We start from the raw sequence: 21,135 nt of genomic DNA, 5'->3' as shown, positions 1-21,135 counted from the left end.
CCCATAAAATGATGTTGATTCTCCTTCAAAACACTCCTTAAATATCTCATTTTCAATGTTATATACACACAAATGCACTGGTTATGGGCAGAGGTTGTTTAGGAACTAGAGACTGCTGTGGAGATGCCAGACAGCAGGTTTTTATTCTGTGTTTCTATTAGGGTTCCATGTATTCTGCTGGATTATCAGGTTCTCAAGGAAAAGGGCTTGAAATGCTCTTACTCTGGGAGTTGTGGTCCACGACTCGTTTCCCATGTTCTGTGTTAATGTAAATGATGAGGGTGATGATAATCTTGGATCCCTCCCTTCAGTGCCTCACCTGCCCCAGCCTTTGCAAAGAGCTGACCTCCTTGTGAGGATTATTGGGCATGAATGCTGCAGGAACGTGCTGAGCTCTTCTGTGCTGCTCTCTGCCAATGCTGCCAGGTTGCATTAGGACCTCCCTCAGCCTCAGAGAGTCACAGTGAGGAGGTTTTGCTGCTTGCAGTGAAAAGATTAAAAATTACAGCACTGGCAGGGTGGCCATCCTCAGTCCATCACACTTACTTGGTGGAAGAAACCAAGGGAATTGGTTTAGATATGCACAACACAGTCCCAGGATTTAATCACGACACATAACAGAAAAATTCCATTTGATCCAAATCTGAAGGAATACAGGTATCTTACTTCATTGGGGTCTATTAATTAGATGCAATTTACAGGCTTTAAAAGAAAAGTAAATGTAGCTGGTATTAGTTTAGCATTTAGCTGTCATAAGTAAAGAAAAACATCCTAAAATAACCTTCCTTTAAGTCTCCTCAGGCTTGTCTACCGCATTTCATTCTTGTATTTACACAGGATGGAAAAAAATAAAAGAAGGCTGAAACAGAATATTGCAGTGATTCAAACCCCTTTCATCTGAGCATCTCTCAGCATGTTATTCACCATATCACAACAGAAATGATCACACCCCTCAGATTTAATTGGCAAATCCCATTGTTGTGAAGCCTCAACATATACTAAAGTGTCTTTATTTTGCAGTGAGCCTGCAATGTGCTATTCTCTGCTGAACACAATGAATATTTATATTCTTCCACTCTGGGAGATTCAGAATTGTTTTGTGGTAGCTGCATCCTTCAGGACTCTTTCATTTTGTTTCCCATTTCAAGCCTGAGTATTTTCAGTGATTGTGAAAGTGTCTTGCCAGCTCCTTCTGTCAGTGCCAGGTCTTGGTTCTTAGACTGATGCTTATGGTATCTTTCCGGAAAAAAAAACCACTTTTTCTCTGATATTGTTATTTAACATAATGAGAACTGGAGGATGAGTTGTGACAACAATAAAAGCCATCTTAGAAAAAGTTTTGTTCCGTGCAAAGGATATTGCCCCCTCCACCTCCCTGTGGTCCTATAGTGAATTCTCATAAGGGTAATTTAGAATCTCACCATCAGTGTGTGATTTGTGAAGCCACTTCGTTAGAGTAGGTGCAAAGAGAAGATAAACATATTACCTTAAACTAATCCCAAAATTTTTTAACTTTCCTTTGATAGTGGAAAAAAAAGTACCATGTACATGATAACATACAAAAAATATTCACACTTATCAATTACAGCTTTGAAGATCTTCTGTATTGTGCTTGGGAATAGGATTATCTCAGAAGGCATTTTAAATACTGTACAAGTGCTGGAATAATCCCAAAGCTACCTGCTACAGACTATTCCAATTTTTTTAGAATTCCTATTTTCACATGGATATCATTGTTCTTTCTGAGGGATACAAGGTTTTACTATTGATTTTACGGGTGGAGTTGTCAAGAGTATCTGTAAAGCTTGAATTGATTTAGTGTCAAATCCAAATACCACATTACTCCTCTGGAAATCTAATTAATTGTAATATATGCCATTTTAACATATTTGTAGTGAATGCTGTTCGCCAACACTTGTAACAAATAGTTTAGCTTCATTTCCCAGGGGAATAGAAATGAGGTTTTCTTGATAATGGTAAAGAACAGTTTCTAATTTGCCTCAGGATTTGCAGTGCATAGAAGCTTTATTCTTGTGACTACCTATGGATGGAAATACATCAGGATATTACATATTCACAGTGTCCCTTTTCACATGGATTGCCCAGCATGTCTTGCTAGGCTGGTTACAATGTATTATATTCATGTACTAAACCCGCTCTCCAAACAACTAAAATGGAAGCAGGAAGATAATTTGTGAATCTTTTTGATAAAGTCAGTTCTGGAGGACAACTGTCAAAGCTGAACAAAAATAAAAAAAAAGATAGTTGGCAGGCATCAGTGTCTCTGCATTGCTGTTGTGAAATCTGGTGATACAGGGACTGGAACCTTGACTGTATGTCAAACAACACTATATGTTATTGCATACATATAGCAAAGACCATTGATTTTTGAGACTTATTAGAGGACAAAAATGCAGTAAGACTTAATTTATGTCAGAACCCTTGTTTCATAGTGAAACCCTGAAATTAGTGCCTCGGTAGAAATTTTTAGCTCAATGATTTTTGTGATGGCAGTGTCTATGGACATTTGATGAGTAATAATAACATGGTTGGAAACTGAAATGGAAATTTCTGAGATCCCTGTTCCTGGAACTCTTTTCCATTGTAGACTGTGTGTCACTGTACTTTCTGAGGTATCCAAGTTATCTTTCAGATTATCTCCTTTTAGTCTTCAAGATTTCTTTTCTGCCACAAAGTTAATTGTGAGAAGATTTTTAATTACACTGAACGATATAATTTGAAATACTCTGAGGCAGAATGTACCATGCTTAAAAAAACAGTAAGACATTTAGAAGATTTAGACATGTTTTTTCAGGCTGTTGCATCTAAATGGCAATCCCACAGGCAATTATTGGTATTGTCTGTCTGCTTCTCATGGGATGCTTTGAAAAGGTACACCTCTGGCATAATGATGCAGAGATACAATAGCATGCTGTCATCATCAATAATACTTATTTTTCCTTCAGAGCTGATCATCCATACTGACAATTTAATGATTTTTCTTGGAGACTCCAGACTGCTGGAAACTATGTATGTATTGTTTAGTTACCTCATTTGGAAGATGGCTGCAAACATCAATATTCATTACCCTGAATCCAGCAGACACCCAACATTAGTTTTAGTTGGAAAAAGTGGATAGTTTCCTTTTCTGACCAACATCAACCATTGGGGGGGACAGCCAGGAGAGAACAATGCTTGGTTGCAATGTGGTTATTTTGAGCTGTGCTCAGATGTGGCTGCACTCTGGAATGCACTGCTCTGTTCCCACAGCTCTCAGCAGGAACTTGCTGCTGCTGCCCGAGGTGTGCCGGTGAGAGTGGAGCTGCACTGCTGCAGCACCAGTGCTCTGCACATGGCTGGCAACTCACTCGTGGCTTCAACAGATGTTTTCACTTCTTGGCCAATGGAAATTTTCTGAACCAACTTTTCTCTTTCTAGTAACAAATACTAAAGTAAAACCAGCTGAAACAGCTTTTCTCTTTTTGTGAAATACAAGTGACTTTATATTACCATGACCACACATGCCACATCCTTTTGTTTCTCTGTGGTTTTAATATCTTTTTCTAAATAACAGACCCATCAAAATCTTTTTATTTTCTCCGTATTGAAACAAGGTGGCTTTAAAATAGTGCATATGGAATTTCAAATGAAATGTAGATCTCATTTCCATATCACTGTTTTCTTTACTCTTTTTTTTTTTTTTCCTTCAGAAAACAGTTAAGGAGTCATTATATTTTCCAGCAAGCTGTCTTGTACACCCTGAAGGGAATATTATAAGATTAAATGCAGAGTAGCATTCCTCTAGCAAGGTGAATGTTTCTCATTACAGAGATCCCTAGTTGATCTCCTAAATATAATTCCCTGTAATAATGTGAAACTTCTGAATTATTTATTTTTTCATATTAGATCAGGAGTATAATTTCTGAAAATAAATTTATTGTCATGAGCAAATCAGCTTATGAAGGTTATCCATAACCATGGAATGAAAGAGAACAGATGCCGTGTTTTGCAAGACTATCTATTGTAGCTACTTTTTGGCTTTCAGGAGGAAGCTCTAAATTTAAATTTAAAAATTGATGAACCATGATTCTGTTAATGTGTGGGCTCAGAGTCATAGCACTTTGTGTCTTTACTATTGTATTTGATTGAATAAAAACATCTCTGAGTGAAGGTCTGTGCTTGGCTGTGACCCCCTCTGCCTGCCCAGCTCCAGGATTTGCCCAGGCCCTCGGGGATGTGACAGTGCAGACAGCTCACTGAGTACAGGGGTCGGCTCCCACGGCACAAATCACAAGTGACTCAGCAATGCCACCACAAATCAGTGAGGGGCCCATGAACTTCTAATTGAGTCTTTTCAGGAGTTACAGGTGTCTTTTATTCACACAGTCCCCACTCCTCCAGAAGCAGAATGGGTTGGATCAATGTGTCCCAAACTTCCAGCTTCATCAGATATTTCCTTGCCTTGCAGTTTGCCTTCTGCCAGGTTCTTGAAGTGGTCTTTGTCTGGTGGCTGTTGCTCATGGTGATTCCTGGCACTGCTGGATCTCTTTCAGGTGCAGTGAAAATAACAAAGGGGAAATATTGCCAAGTGTCAGGGTGTACCAGCTAAGGGCCCTGCTCTTGGTAAAGATGGATCTTGGTTCACATTGGTCTTCTCCTGGATATAGCACTCAGGGTGCTTGGGGAAAATCAAGCATTGAAGGGAGTGATGGGTGAAAATTTCTCTCTTGTTTTTCCAATGCCTCTGGAGAATTTTTTAAACATGTTCACCCTCTGTTTGCATTTGGGTGTACGTTTTCAGTCTCCCCAGACATGAGGAGCAGATGAGAAAGCAAACTCTGTGACTCCTGTTTACTAGGACACAGACTAGGACAAGTTTTGGGTTCTCCTGGCAGAAACAGATCCCTCTTTCTGTATAGGTCTTGGCACTGGCAGCTCGCATCGCATTTCTTCTTCTCAGGGCATCCCTCTGAAGGGGTTAAAAAGCTGCTTGTTGACAAATCACAAGTACAACTGTTTGTCAGCTCATTAGTAAAATAAACAGTGGTGTGCAAAATCAAACTGTTTTTTTGGTCTGACAGATAGCAATGAGAAGCCTATAAAAACATTTCCACAGAATGATTTCTTCCACAAATCCTGGCCTGTTTTGCAGAGCAGGCATTTACTGTTCTATATCTGATCAGACACTTAGAAAAAATGTTGCCAATGTTAGACTGAAGGACTCGGCAGGTGAAGTGTCTGTCTCCTGTCTGGGACAGAGGTTTAAGTCACAGTTGAAGTTTCAATTAACAGGACCTCATGGTTTCCTGCTGTGACTCTAATGGATAATGGTTCACATTAAAAAGAACTAAACATAATTTAGCACATTTTGGTGCAGATGGCTGTCGATGTTGAAGAGATGGCCACCTGGTGACTGTATTATTTTTCACCCCTGAAGAATGGCTGCTGAGGTCAAGTTTTCAATCATTGGCAGGGACATGGAGAGGAACTTGTGCTGTGACTCTGTGTGCCACCTGGCCTCTCTAATTAAGGACTACCATTGTCTGCTTTGATATCCCCTCTGCCTTGGCGTACACGAAATTCAGAGTGATTGCAAGCATCCCAAACTAATGAATGCTCCCTGGATCTGAGGAGGAAAACAGGATTTTTAGCTTTGTTCATTCTGTTTTGTAATTAAAAATATAGAAGTGAAGAAAAAATGTTTTGTTCTGCGCCTGCCTTGAAGTATCCTTCTGGGAATTGATATAAAGTTGAAATCATGCCTGAATCATTGGAGCTGAGCTAGAGCAGGCAACTGCAGACCTCCTGTGTGCAGCAGTTTCCGTAGCTGACTTTTATATTGCAACAAATTCTTCCAGGCCATTTGTGCAAGAATTTTGTTACAAAATGTTTTAATTATGAACAATTAAGTAGTTATCTAAGAGTCAAAAATGGCATTTCTTCTATCCTTGTGCATCTATTTTCTCACTCTGGTAAAGCTTTGAATAAAAATTCCAGCACAGGAGTTTACATAATGCATGTGAAAGACCTTTCTTTTTAATATTAAAAAACAAAATTATAATTTCAGCACCAAGCTGGGAAATGATTCATTATTTGGATAATCAGAGAAACAAAGATGAGCTGGCTCAGATGTATTGTAATCCCTTCTGTGAGATTCATTAAATGGAGCCCCTGACTTCTAGAATCCATATCAGTGTTCTCTGTCTTAGGGGGATTAAACTCTGTTATAGATTATATTTCATTCAACCATAGTGGATTAGTTGCAGTTTCTACCTTTTAATTAAACAGCTGCTGTTACTAAACACAAATTTGAATTATTTAAAAGTCCACAGAATTTTAGTCAACTTACAGTGCTTGGATTTTTTAATTATATGAGGCTATACATTTTTTATGATGAAGGCTTTAGTCAGATCAATCGACAGCCACTAATAACTCATCCTTTCTAGAAGGCTACAGCATTTTCTCAGTGCATGAAAGTATTTCAAGTAAATTAAAAAATAAAGCTGCCTAAGAAAAGGCCTAGGTCACCTAAATTTTCTTAGTGGCTTTTGATGAGATGTTTGTGCTGTCTTTGTTGTTTTTAAAGCTATTCTATTGCCCTAGTGTGTTGTCTAATTTACAATGTCTGACTCATTATATCCAAGTGTAAACACGGCAGCAAAGTTTAAAAGGTGGTCATTGGGCTAGATTAATGAGCATCATGTTCAGATCAAAACATCATGATACTGGGAATGTAAGTGCCAAAATGAATATACATTTGGTAGTTTTTTCTGTATGAGTAGCTGCTGTGAATGCACAGACTACTTCTTTATGACATACTTAAAGCAAATCAATCAATCAAGTAACTGTTGTCAACAATAATTTGTAAAACTGAAATAATTTCTTACACATGGTTAAGGTTTATATCTAAGCCATTGCTTACTTTTTACTTTCTTGGAATAAAAATGGCTGAATAACTCAGAGTATCCATGAACCCAATATATCATAAAAAGACTTTGGGAGTAATTATAGAAATACTCGCTTAAGTCAAGAACGTCAAACTTCTGGGTAGCAGCGATACCAAGGGCAAGTGTGAATCCCTTTGACCAAGACGAGGAAAATATAGTGAACCATGTGAAAATACTATTGACAAAATTTAATTAACACCATTAAAGCCAAACGAAATCCAGGTGCGTGAAGGGCATGCATGAGTTAGAGGAAAAATCTGAAAACTCAGTGCTGAAGTGGCCTGGTATATAAATACTGATATGGCCAGATTTGGAAACAATGTGAAGGTTTTTGTCTACAAAGTAATTTCTTTAGGACAAAAACCTCTTACTTGATATTTGATTGTATTGATACTCTCAAATGGTCCACATGTTCTTCCATGTTGTTTGTTGATAGATCAGAAAGATCTTTATTAAATCAATATTAGAAAATGTTTTAATTTAAACGATTTAAAATTATGTTAAGAATGATAAAACTCATTAAAATCTGAATATTTGTATGAAAATTATCATGATTTTAACTTGAGATTACATTGTGGTTGGGATGAGAGAACCTGTAGATTAGGAGTTGAGCAATTCGTAGAATTTCCTGGCAGGTCCTACTTGGAGCTATAGACAGATGAAACCCAGGATCCAGAGTCTCAGTTCAGATATATCAATTCACATTGCCCCTTGGGGTGACTCTGCACACCTGGAAGTTTCTGACTTCCAAGCTCAAGAACCTCAACATGTGGGTGGCTTATTACAGAAGGGTGAAGTTCAATGCTTGGATTTTTTTCTCATGTTGAAAAATTAACACAACAGATTTCAGGGAGCAGGATGGTCACTCACTCCTTTTTTATCTACCCAAAGGGTTTCCACTTGCCATAGGCCTCAAGGGAAGGATTTGGCTTTCCACTTGAAACGGATGTCTTCCTCTGAAACTAGAAAGGTCATTATTGAAGGATAACAATATAGAGAATTGGAAAAAAAAAAGAAGAAGTAGCATTGTTAAGGATAACTACAAATTCAACCGGACTCTCTGTGTCTTCTTAAAAGTGCCTTGTCCTCTGACCCTTTGACACAGAGGTTGCACAGAATAGATGTATCAACTGTGACCAAGCAAAATAATTTCTGTCATCGTGTCCTTGCAAGATTTCCTGCATTTCATGTAATTGAACCTCACACCATGTATGTGCACTTATATGAAATGCCATTTGCAGCAGAACAAACTGGTGGTTTAAGTCCTCAGGAGGTCCCAGGCTGCTATTTCACCCTGCTTCTTTAAGGGACATGCTGCATTGAGGTGCTTGTGTCTTTGATGAGGATTTGTCTTGTCCTGTAGCCTAATCCATGTTGATTTTAATTGCCCAAACTCTGAGCATTCCCACAGCGAAAATGTGTTGTTGTGAAAAGCAGAATAATCCTGAAGCTGGGTAACTGTAGCTTGGAAAGTTTCAAAGCTTGGAAAGTTGGCAGTGCTTTGGTCTCCAGCCTTTTCAGCTGGGTATGATCAAGTCCTATTGACTGCAGCTTTTGACTGAACTCAGCTGATTTTCACTCCAGTGTGGGTTCACTGGTGCTGGTGAGGCTGTGTGGTTCAGAACTGCTGCATGGGGGTGACCCAGCTGCCTCTCTTGTCCTTTAGCTTGGCACTTCCACCAGAGAGAGCACTTTGTCAAGTGAACATCTGAGGTTTGTTTATTCAGTCTTTGCCTGAGAATATGTACCTCAATTATCTTCTTGGAATCCAGCTTGGGAATCTGCTCTTGTACAATAAAAAGGGTGTTTGGGGCAGCAGTGACCTTCAGAGTGTGGGGTCTGTGTATGATCTTGGTGTGTGTTTTGGCTGAGCAGGTTATTTAGCCTTTAGGAAGGTAGTTTCTCTGAATGAAGTGTTTTCCCTTGATACCAAAAAGCAGCACGAGTGTTTGTGTCTGTACTTTTGGATAAAAATCCCCATAGAGTACAATCAATGCGCATTGTATGGATTATTATTTGTGTATTTTTCTTTAAAACCTTCATGCTGAGGCTCCTCAGGGCTGTAAGACTGCAGTGCTGATATTCAAGTTACATGTTCAGTAGCTGTTTAGTTAGGGTTAACCTAATGCATTACCACAACAAGTATATTCTGAAAGGAATGCAAGAAAGAAAAATAAGAAAGAAAGATGACTAAATATTGTTGGCACTTGAATAAAACAAAAAACATAGAGGAATAATTTCTGCAGTCCCTGCAGTCATTCCTGAATATTTAATATTGCTTTGTGTATTATACCTTTACATTGCAGTCATGTTGTTTGCCAAATAATTTCAGGTCATTGTAGTTGGAGAATGATGGCTTCCCAGAGTCACATTTTCTAGCTGTCAATATGTGGTAGAAGCTCCTGGCTGGGTTCTGTTCCTATTTGATTTATTTGATTGTAGGCTGTCAAGTTTGGGGGATTTTTAAATAATTTTTTTCAATTGTGAGGTTACAAATGAGTCATTCTGAAGTGTTTCCCTTTCAGTGTTTCTAATGTTTGCGAAAAATAAATCTGAAAAGGTCTTTATGTTTTTTTCTCACTCTTTTATTACCGGATCTTAGAAGTGAAAGCCCTTTTACAATTACTTTCAAGATATAATTACAGCCCTGTAGATATATTTAATAAAAATTTTAGAATTCCTATGAAGTGCAAGCTGCACAGACATGTCAAATGCAACATTATTGCATTAGGGTTATACTCCCTTATTTTGGCAGTGGGACCCAGAGAAGTTAATTTTAGGCTCCCTTCTGCCTGAAGGAGCACAGATGACCCTGGTACAGCAATCACAAGTTCCAAAAGGGACCAGCAGAACTGGGCAGGTGGATAGACACTTTCCTCACAGTAATTCCCAGTTTCCAAAATGGGTCTTTTTCAGGATAGGGGCTGAGTTATTTATGTTGTTGAAGGAGCCAACAGTAAGGGCCATGCACTACACCTCTGGAAAAAAGGTGTTCACAGTAGGAGAACATGCCTAACCAAAGTCACCAGCTGTACTTTTAATTTGGCTCCATTGCCTTGATGGGAGACACAGTGTTTCCACTGGTCTCTGTATCAGACACTGTTTTCCCTCAGTTGCTTTTGACACTTGCTGCTGTATTTCAGCAGTACAGTGTGTGTAGGCTAGATTTTATGCTCCTGCTGCCTTTGCTAAGATGGATACGAGCATGGTGGAGATGAAGAGGTAAATAGTGTAATCTCCCAGTGGCATCCTGCATCCTGCTCCTTGTATACCAGCTCCTCCGTTCCTTGCTCAATTTTCACAGTCTTTACAAAAGCAATTTTCCTTTGACCTATATAGGTGTTTGCTTGAGTAAAAAAGGAGTTCAGATGCCAGATTCAGCTCACTTGTGGCTGAGATGACAAATAGATGGAGAATGCAGTTACATTTGGGGTTACCATGTGGGAAATGGTGAGTCTGGTTTTGCTTACATATTTAATTTGTATACGCTTTCATCTAATTTTTAGAGAAATGGATATATGTTAACCATAAGGAAAATGATAACTGATACCCTTTCTTTTCCCAGGGTATACACAGGACTGTGAAAATTACTCTGCCCTAGTGAGTCTTCTGTTGCATCCATAGATGAGGATAATTTTCTGGAATGTTTTTTGACCAGCTATGTCAAGAACCTCCAGACTCTTGTGTCTCAGCTGAGCATCCTTTTATAATGGTGACAATATAGAAGGCTTTGCTACAATCATAGTTGATTCTTGGATTTTCAGACTAGAAAGGACCTTTAAAATAAGACAGTCTGTTTTGTGTAACACAGGCAGTGGATGGATCACAGAATATCTTAGGCTGGAAATGTCCCACAAGGATCATTGACTCCAAATCTTAATACCCATGGTAGCCCCTTCAGACAGAAATTGCTTGGTCTGAGCTTGTTTTCTAGGCTGGAGCATGATACCAACATCTCTTTAAAGAAGGCTTTGGGCAATTTGTATTTAAATTTCTGTGAAAGAAATTGTGCATGCAAGTAAAAATCTATATCCTAGGCCTATGTAACTGGAACAGTAACATAAAATTACACTAAAGGAGGAAATTCATTATCATGCAATGTAATCGAGTATGGCAAGCTCCTGGTCATTAGTTTTAACATGTAAGAAGGAGAAATCATAGTTCAGGAAGATGCACAGGAAGAGTAATTTCAAAAAGAGCTTATATTTACTTGCAATTAATCTAGTACATAGAATTAAATATTTCTCAAAAGATAATGTATATAAAGAAATGAGCACTGCAGAGGAGTGGTGGACAACAACCAGGCATGAAAGTCCATTATGAATTTTCATGATAGCAGAGAATCATCCCCGAAAGAACCTGAAAGGTCATTGATAAAAATCTTAAAAATCAATTTTTTAAGCGTCATGGAATAACTGAAGGAAAATCAAAGCGTACTTAATATGCAGAGGCTGCTTAACACAAGATACGGCTGTTGCACCTGAATATAAAGTATGCTGAAGTCTGACAGAGGAATATTCCTGTAAACCTGCAGATACATATTTAATAATCAAGACATGGTGTTATACATTTACTGTATGAACAAACAGCTGCCACATAATGTCCTCACACTGCTGAAGGGAGCCTATGAATTCTTCTTCATCTTTCTGATTAAAGTGAAGCCAGACATAGCCATTAGAACTGTCTGCAAATGAAAGCTTTTAAGTATACCTGCTCTTTCTCTGGCTCAGATCTTCTCTGGCTTATTTTAATCTTTATCCACATCTTGGTCAGGCAGAGTAAGGATATTTTTTTTTTTCTGTGATGGTTCCCAGGTACTGGGGAACCTTTTAGCTTAAGGAGGAACAACTGACCTAGTTTATAGGATGTTATTTATCTCTAAAGTATTTCTCCTTATTTGGTATCTGCCACACAATGAAGAATTTTGCCATACGTGCTATACTTTGATCAGAAGTCACAAAAGGAGCCTAAAACTTACTATCTTTCAGGGAGATATTGGAACTTTTGTTCTTGTGAATAATGTAGGTAGTTAATACTACAACAAATACTGGGTACAGCAAGAAACTAATGCAGAGTGTAGGAAAAATCATCTGGAAGGAATAAAAGGAAGAATCATCTTTCTCTTAGCATCTCTAGGCATTTTTAAGCCTCAGTTCATCATTTCAAACTGCTCAAATAAAGGTAATTTCCAGTTAGAAGAGGCCCAGCCATTTAAATAGCATAAGCAATGTCTTGCTTTATCTCCTTTGTAATATTTTATGTGCTTTCCCTAGGAGAGTAGAAGATACATTGGATAAAATCTTGTTTGGCCCCAAACATGACCACTTCTAAAACTTAAAAAAGGAGAGATTTATGTGCTACCTTATTGTTACAGTTGAATTCCAGCTGGAAATGAAAAGAGGAACAGGTACAATCAGACATTGTCTTTATGATTTTCAAACTTATTTTTCAGAACTTGCTCTCCCTTGTTTTATTGGAGCCAACTCTCTCAACACTTTAGATGACCCACTCCTTTTTTTGCAGAACTATCAGAACAAATAGCTTCAGGTCCAGCTGTTTCAGGGAATGGTGCAGAAGCAATTGTTTTGGTGTAATTCCAAATAGGCTCCATTCATAATCCTGTGTTGAGTCTCCTGCCTGGTGATGGGGAGAGGTCCCTGGAGAAACATATGAGTGGATGTTGTGCCACAGACATTTTTCCCTTATACTGTATGTATTGGGGAAGAGACATTTCTAGGTAGGAAGCTTCCTTTTTTTGCTAAACATGTTAGCTGGATGTTTGAACCACACATAAATGTGAAGTTTGCTCCTGGGAAAATGTGTGCCCAACTTACTTTTTGTGTGCCCAAGCATCAAAGCTATTGAGAAGTTAATGGAATGCAGCATCAGCAGCACCTTTAGGAATGGGGAGTTTAGGAACAACAGTGACTCTACTGATGCATGTTCTCCTTCTGTCTTCAGCTAAAACATGCTTCAAATGAATAATTGCTGTAGGGGAATGAGAAAAGGCTATTTTTTACCCACCAGTGCATTTAAGACTATGTGTGGAGGGTCAAACGTAGGAGGTTTCCATAAAATTTATAACCACAGAAATACTGTACCTAATATTACCTATAACAGTTAATATTAAAACGCTTGATTCAGTCTTTTATGTTCCTCGTAACACACAAGTCCTCAAATGAGTGAGATATGGAAAGAATTGAAAGAAAGCAAAGCAAAACACTGTTCCATGAGAACATGTAACAGAGAGGGAAAGTTATACTTTTGTACTCACCTGTAACCTTATCAGGGGATGCCAGACAGTAACTCCTCTCTAGCTGCCACATAAAAATATCTTCAACAAACATAGTGATAGCTTCCCAGGAAAAGACTAATCTTTAACACAACAATAAAAAGGGCAAGAAAGAGAGAAAGGATGGTTGATGTATGAATAATGTGCAATATATTGTACCTGCTCAATTTTAAAACCAGTTAGATCCCAAAAGGCACATGTACCCCATATCCTGGGCTGCATCCAGAGCAGCAGGTGAGGGAGGGGATTCTGCCCCTCTGCCCCACTTGTGAGACCCCACCTGCAGAGCTGCCTCCAGCTCTGGGGTCACAGCACAGGAAGGACATGGAGCTGTTGGAGAAAGTCCAGAGGAGGCCACTAAAATGATCAGAGGGATGGAGCACCTCTGCCATGAGGAAAGGCTGAGGGAATTGGAATTCTCGAGTCTGGAAAAGAGAAGGCTTCAGGGAGAACTGACTGTGTACTTCCAGAGCCTGAAGGGAACTTACAGGAAAAACAGAGAGAGACTACATAGGCAAGAGGGAATGGTTTAAAACTGCAAGTGGGTTTAGATTAGATATTAGCAAGAAATTCTTTCCTGTGAGGGTGTTACTCCCACAAAGAGAAGTGCCTTAGTCTTCCCACTGTCCCTGGGAATCCGAGTACTATTGGCACCCTGACATTTTTCTAGCAGCCAAAACCATAGTAACCATCAGTGCTCTTCCTGGACGTATTTTGTACTAACAGCAGTGCCCCACAAGTGGAGGGTGGAGGGAACTCTAATTCATAGTGGGTTGATTTGCACTGTCCTCTCACCTGTGCACTAGAATCCCCAATTTTCTCCCTACGTATTTCCCTGTCAGCATGGAAGCAGAAGTGCTGACCAGAGCAGGGTCTCTTAAGAGGCTGTGGTGCAGGTGTTGCATTCATGCTTTTACCGATCTCGACTCTTCCATGGCTTCTCAGTCTTGTGTTTTTACCATTGATACTAAAAATGCTGTTATTGCTGTGCCCAAGGTTTCACTCAGAGCAACGTGACACCTTTTTAGTCATGTGGTATTATCATAAAGTGACCCAAAATCCAGTGCAGAGGATGTGGGAGAGCCTGACTGCTCTCTGATCCCTGCACAAAACCAGCTGAGGCGTCACTGGAGCTGCCTCTCCACAAACTTAAACAGATTTTTCCAGAACTAATGTTCTATTTTAAGGTTTTGAAAGTGCATTAACTTAAGGATTTGTACCTAACAGTGCTTTCTTTTTCACTAAGCACCTGTAGAAATGCTTTTGTGAAGGAGAAATCTAATGATCTTATTGCAGAACTTTGAAAGATAATTGAGCTGTCTCCTATAAACTAATGTCTCTTATTCACTCCTGTTGAAAGATCACAAATCTTTCTTTGGTGTGATCTAGTTCTTATGTAGATTGTACTAAATAATATATGTATGCATGGGCCAGCTAATGTAGGACTATACAGTGTTTGGTTTTGAAGAATTGTACACACTTGGCAGTGCAAAGGCAGAGAGGAGGGAGGAGGAGCAGTTAGTATTTCATGTCCATGCATTGCAGGAAATAAAAGTTAACAGCTCTAGTAAAATTCATATGCTAGACAACTGTAGAGTTGAAGAGACAGAGAATCCCAGAGGGTTAACTCCTCCTCACCTAAGCAAAGTAAATTATTTGACTTTTTGAAATGTCTTCTGAAATGTAATAAAATCTGAAGGGGGTAAGGATCTTCATCTCATTAATACAGGGTCCCAGCAAATGTCATTTTCTAAGCTGCTTTGGGAAATGGGATTCTTTTCAGATTTCAACGAATAGTTCACAGTCACAGTGTATTACTTTAGCAGCACATTTCTCTTCCTTACACATTACATGCAGCACAGTTTAAACAGTAGAGTGAGCTTATTTTGGCTTCATCCCTTTATATGAACAGAGAGAATTTTGATTTGCTATATATTTCACTGCTACTGTAGATTCCCTCTCCATCTTAAATGGTAGTTTATTAAGATTAAATGCTTTCTTATGTAGATGTATTGAAAGGACCTTTGATTTGGTTTAAATTAAATTTGATTCAATTAAAATGTAAGATAGATTGAAGCACATTTGTGAAGAGAAAATGAAAAAGGCTCCATTAAAGAGAACCAAAGCTACAATAGACATGGAATCAGGAGATTGCTATCAGGTAGGCAGGTGGTGAAAATTGGATACCAGAACATTACTTTCAATGAAGAGTCCAACCTTGTGGTATCTAGGTGGGTACACAAAGAGCAAATCACGTGGCTCATACCCTAAGAAATTATCCAAAGTGACTAACTGGCTGGGTCAGGTCTTGTTAGCATTCAGCACCACTGCTTGGGCATGAAGAGAGAAAGAAGAAAAGAAACATGAAAGCAGACATTAAAGAAGGGGAATGAGACAGGAAAAAAAGAAGGATTTGTGAAGGCATTATGAACCCAATCCTTTTTTCTTTGTACTCTCCTCGACCCACATTAAATCCAGGCTTTAGGATGTCCTCTGGACAGGGCAAAAGAGGATTGTGTGTAGCTCATCTGCATTCAAATCACGCTGGAGACCTCTAAAAAGTTTGCCTTGGAACTGAACCTTTGAGTGGTTTTTCACCCTCACATGGTCGGGTTTATTAGCTGCCACAAGAGTTCAGAGCCATGGTGAGCAGTGGGTTTGGAGCCCAAGCACTTCTTAAAACACTTGTTCACTAAAATATGACAGTCAGGCACTCCAGCTGTGCCAGGGAGGGGTTACAGCCTGGAGAAGGGAGCTGAGCCTCTCCTGGGAGCTGGCCCTGACATCCTGCCTGGTGAGGAAACTTTCCAAGGTGGAGACCTTATCCACTCCTGCAAAGCCACTGATTTTTTGCACAGAGACCATGTCACATTTAAGCAGCTTTTGGTCATTTCCAGCACAGACTGAATTTAAATCAGAAGTCTTGAAATAGGAACTATTTTATTTTATTGTGAGCAAACAGATCTGCTTAGCCCTTTGCATAAAGTTTAGAAAAGCTTTCTTTTTATCCCCTTTTTTTCTTTGCATATGTATGCTTCATTTCAGACCTGGAAATGCATGAAGGCTTTTGCATTCAGTAGCATTATATATAGATAAGATATTTTACCATTAAGTCATTGTATGGCTATAAGTCACTATGATCAATGTAGCAGAGATGTTGATTTAGCCAATTCAATACTAATAGGCCACCAAAGAAACAGTTCATTTTGTCAGTTGTGTATAAACTCTCCTCTCATTTACATAATTTAAATTCTTTAAAATGGTTGGATATTCTTTTCAGACTGTCAAAGTTAAATATTTAAATTCTCAGCACTGCTTTGAAGATTTTATTTTTTGCTTTCTGAGGCAGTCACAAATATAAAGTTTAATGTTAGAATATTGATTTTAGAAACAGTGATCTGTAAGAAAGCCAATTTCAACATTTTGTCTTGATTTAGTGAACTGCATTTAGATCTTTTTCAGTCTGTTTATTGAGTAATGTTACACATCAGATATACTTCACTTGTCATGTTGACCTAGATCTGGTATTTTTCACATGTATAACGTTATTTAAACTTGCAAAAGTTTTTTTCTCTGTGCTGCTTGGGACCATTTAATGAGGGTTTGTCCCTAACTTGGCATTAATATCCTATTTTTAAAAATATATATTTTAAAATAAACATGGTGGGATTTTGACATTGCAAAAAGAAAGAAAACAGTAAAATTCAATTTTAAAAAGGGGCCATTAGAGTCAGATATGTTTTTTACTTGGAGTAAGTGCACAGATACATGACTTTCTTAGGAAAACTAAACTATAGTATGTTTTCTGAGTGCACATTAGGAAGAATAAATAGACTGTGGAAAAATGTATTAGGTATTAAATAGGTCGATAATCTATAATGTGCATTTCTGTTAATTGATGTAGCCAATGTACAGTGTAATAGCTGCAAAGGAACTGTTGTGGTGCATGCTGTGAAGACATATTAAAACAATACACAATAGTAATTTAAATTCTAATAAGTCCTTTAACATACAGCAGTATTGGATCCAAGTGTATCTCTATGATTTTCCTGTCTCAAAGGGACGAGCTGTATGGTTTCATTTCCACAATATTAGCAGAAAAGAAATTATGAGCCCAACTACTTCTAGTGTATGGACTAAACTATGTGTGTACATCATGTTTTGGTGTCAGGTAACCCGAGTTTATTTTAGGTTAAAGAAGATTGAATAATCTTTGTGCTTTTAGTAGGAGCATCTAAATAGCAGTTCCTGATAGTACTGTGCTGTTCATGACTTTAAAGGGTCTTTGCTGATTAAAAAGCTGTTGTGCATGATTCTTTTAAACAACTCTATACTTACTTGCCTGTGTAATCTAATGCATTTCAAACGTGAGATTTTCATACTTTTTGACTGCAGTAAATGTAATAGCAATGGATAAAGAATTTTTCAATTATCAGAGACCAAAGCTTTGTGGCTAGGAAAATACAGTGATACAGTAAGATACAGTATTTGTGGCACAGGAGGAAAAATGGGCACTGAACAAGGAGAAAGGATAATAAAGGTAAACACAAAGGATGTTATTTCCCATGTAAAATTCTCTGGACAATACTGTATCTTAAAGAACACGATGCCCAGAAGCAGTGATCACAAATTAATCAAATATCACCTGAACTAGGGCTGAAAAGGACTGAGTTAATAAAGCAGAGGGTGAGCTAAAAAGAAGGATTGCATGGGAAGTATTGTTTGTCTATTAGAATACAGCAATAAAGATAAAGATGAGTGTTTTAAAAATTGCACTAAGTTCATATCTCACAAAGAAATACTATGATATTTTTGTAGTTCATATATTAAAAAAAAAAAAAAAAAAATTCTGCCTTTAGGGACTTATACTGTAAAACCAAAGAACTAATCCTTTTATAGTATCACCATAAAGGAAACCTCCTAATGCTTGTCAATGACTGTGTATCCAGTTATTGCATCAGTTCAGAATTTTTTGACAAATTCCCCTGCAGCCAGACTTGTCTTGGAGCAAGATATTCTTGGATGTCTTGAAACAGGCTGTAGAAAAGCTGCTCTTTCAGTATGACACACTGTATAGACCCTTTGAAAGTTCATCTAATGAATTTCATTTTATACTAAAGAACTGTTGCTACGTAGCTGTCACCTCCCATTTGTTTTGATTGTACCACTGCAAGACTGGAAGTTCAAAGGTGTGTATCAGAATTTAGAGCAGAGGCAATTCTTGGAGCTGAATTTAGGTAGAACTCCTGGCAAGATTTACAAACATGTCCTGGAGCTCACTTTTCACACCCTTTAAATCATTAATAATTAGATATGTTGTCTGGGAAAAGCTTAACTTAAGAATAATTTGTGCAGCAGATGATCTTTCCTGCATTTGACCCTGTTTGCTTTTACTGAATTGATTTGAAGGAGACAAAAGATAATTTGTGCTGGAGCAAGTCCAAGGTGACATTTTCAGTCCTACTCCAAAACTAAACCCTATGTCCATATTTGATTTCACAGGAAAAGTGGCCCTCATCTGCTGGAAACATGCCCTGGTAGTAGCAAGCCTGGACAAGAATTTTCTAGCTTGCACAAGCTAATTTGCAAGCTATGATACTTCAGTTTGGAAGGAAGGGAAAGGGCTTTGCTGGTCTCTGACAGTGCTTGTCTCTTTCAGCCCAATAGAGTTTTTCTGCTTTCTGCAGCCCTGCTGATCTGCAAGCTGCCAAGCATTACCACCTCTGTCTCTTTTTAAAAAAGAGCTGATATCACATGTGAAGGGGAACAGGCAAGTGCCTTCTACCCAGAGAGCAGCAGAATGGAAGAGATCACCATGGTAGCAGTGTTATTAAGTGCAAAGCCACTTTTCAATAATTTTCATTATATACCAGCTCCCCAAGAGGTTTCTTTTCCCCTAAAGGTGGCAACTCAATTGCAGACCGGCTGCCAGGCACAGATGCCTGGTTCAGAAATGTATCACTGAGGTAGCTTTGAACCCAATAAAAACACTGCCTTGTAAGAGCTCTGCCACAGGCTCCAGGCTGGTGCAGGGATGGATGTGGACACGGTTGATGAGAGTGGTGTCAGTTCACATGCCTGATGCGTTGCCTTCTCCTTTATGGTAACAGGGTTTGGGTTTTTTTTCCTTGTCAGTCACTCTTCTTTTCAGTGAGACACAGCAGGGAATAAGCTCATGAGTGAGACACCTTAGGAGCTAGCTACATGAAATGCACTTAGAATCCTCATAAAGTCCTAGAACTGCAATAGGTTTGAGATAATTACACCACCATTATGCTTGATTGCTTAAATATACTTTAAGAATTCATAAACAAGCATAGACTCCTCATGAAATAATAATGAAATAAACATGGCAGATGCAAATTTCCATTTCAAATTTAGATGAGGTGCCTTTGAGTTCAGTTTGTCATTAATTTTACTGAAATACAGTATATGTAATTAGGCTATTTAGATGCAACATGCTTCACCATACCCTCTGGCCTACTCTGTATACATTGCCTGAATGTTACACTGAACCCTCTGCGTCTCATGGCATATTTCAGGAAGATTCTGCTGTGTCTGTATCTGTTTCATTGCTGTTTCTTAGTTACTCTGGAGCATTTTATTGGCTGAGAATTCAGACTGACGCAAGTGTGCAACCTTGAAGAGCATAGTGGTGGCTGCCCCATCCCTGGAAGTTTCCAAGGCCAGGTTGGATGGGGCTTGGAGCAACCCGGGATAGGGGAAGACGTCCCTGCCCATGGCAGGGATTGGAATGAGATGATAATTAACATCTCTTCCAACCCAAACCGTTCTGTGATTCCATGAGGTGTTACCAAATCCACAGGAAAGTGATGGGTCTCATTCTGGCCATACTTTCAAAGCCTGGGCCAAGACACAAAGCAATGGGCTGTTGGTCTCCATCCCTTAGCGTGGCCTTTGCTCATTAATGAACTTTTTATTTTAGCTCATATAATAATGGAATAACAAGAACTGAGCCTGTATTGTATTACCTCCTCAACAGGTTCTACCTCTGTCTCTACTTGCTCATTTCTTCTGTGGCAGTGAGCTGGCACTGGAATTTTTTTCACAGCTCTCTGGACAGACAGACTAAGTCTCTTAGGGGCTACAAAAAGAATATAAAATGCCCTCTCTGTTGTGCTAGGAGTGCCATGTCTTTTACTGGCTATGGTGCATCTTTCACCTTCAAATGTTTTTAAGGATAGCACCATTTTGAGCAAAAAAAGGCAAAAAATTGCTTAATAACAATACCAGAGGGAGAGCAAGTGCAACACTGATCAAAGAAAACTCAAATTTATGATTTCCATGTGAGTCTTCTTAATATCTGAATTGAAGCAGATAGAGAAAGTGCACTGTTCTTTCTATTTAAAAATGAACAGTACTGTAACTATTCCTTTTTATTTCCAGGAAGGAATAATTACAGTGACCTAGTGTTTGAGAGCTCTTGGCAAAAGCTGTTTTCTTAAAACAGTAACTGTATTGCCCAAGGAAAATAAAAAGGTTAAGTTTCTCAGATAAACCCAACTGAAATGTGCCTTTGCTCTAATAAGCTTTCTGCATATTCAGGAGCAGAGCAGAAAAACTTATTGGTTGAAATTTCCTATAAAGGACATGGTGATGGGATAAGCAGGTATCCATCACCAGTGACTTATTTAAGTAACTCATTGTGCTTTGCCTCTGCTGGAAACACGAGACATGCAGCTCACCCAGGGATTCTTTAGATTTACCAGTGGTTGAGAATAAAAATTACAGGTAATTTTCCTTTCATCTCTTCTTTCCCATTTGTATTTCAAGGTCATCATCATCCCCTTAATATCAGGACCCCTCCCTGGAGCAATATGTGAAGATTACTCTTATTTTCTTGGAGGTAATGCTATGAAATTACCTATAGTCTTT

At 38.6% G+C, this 21,135-nt stretch overlaps 1 protein-coding gene and 1 long non-coding RNA gene across 10 annotated transcripts in view; both read left to right on the top strand.

The window, feature by feature from the left end:
- FHIT (fragile histidine triad diadenosine triphosphatase) overlaps window positions 1-21,135 on the top strand; it is a 553,468-nt gene that overhangs the window by 276,407 nt on the left and 255,926 nt on the right. The window lies entirely within an intron of this gene.
- On the top strand, window positions 8,543-12,161 carry LOC138117608 (uncharacterized). The gene is made up of 3 exons (XR_011154732.1): window positions 8,543-8,660; window positions 10,287-10,397; window positions 10,513-12,161. It is a non-coding gene; the product is annotated as an uncharacterized lncRNA (long non-coding RNA).

Source organism: Aphelocoma coerulescens, chromosome 12 (assembly GCF_041296385.1).
Source record: "Aphelocoma coerulescens isolate FSJ_1873_10779 chromosome 12, UR_Acoe_1.0, whole genome shotgun sequence".
Classification (NCBI taxonomy): domain Eukaryota; kingdom Metazoa; phylum Chordata; class Aves; order Passeriformes; family Corvidae; genus Aphelocoma; species Aphelocoma coerulescens.
This window is presented reverse-complemented; position numbering and strand designations above follow the sequence as displayed.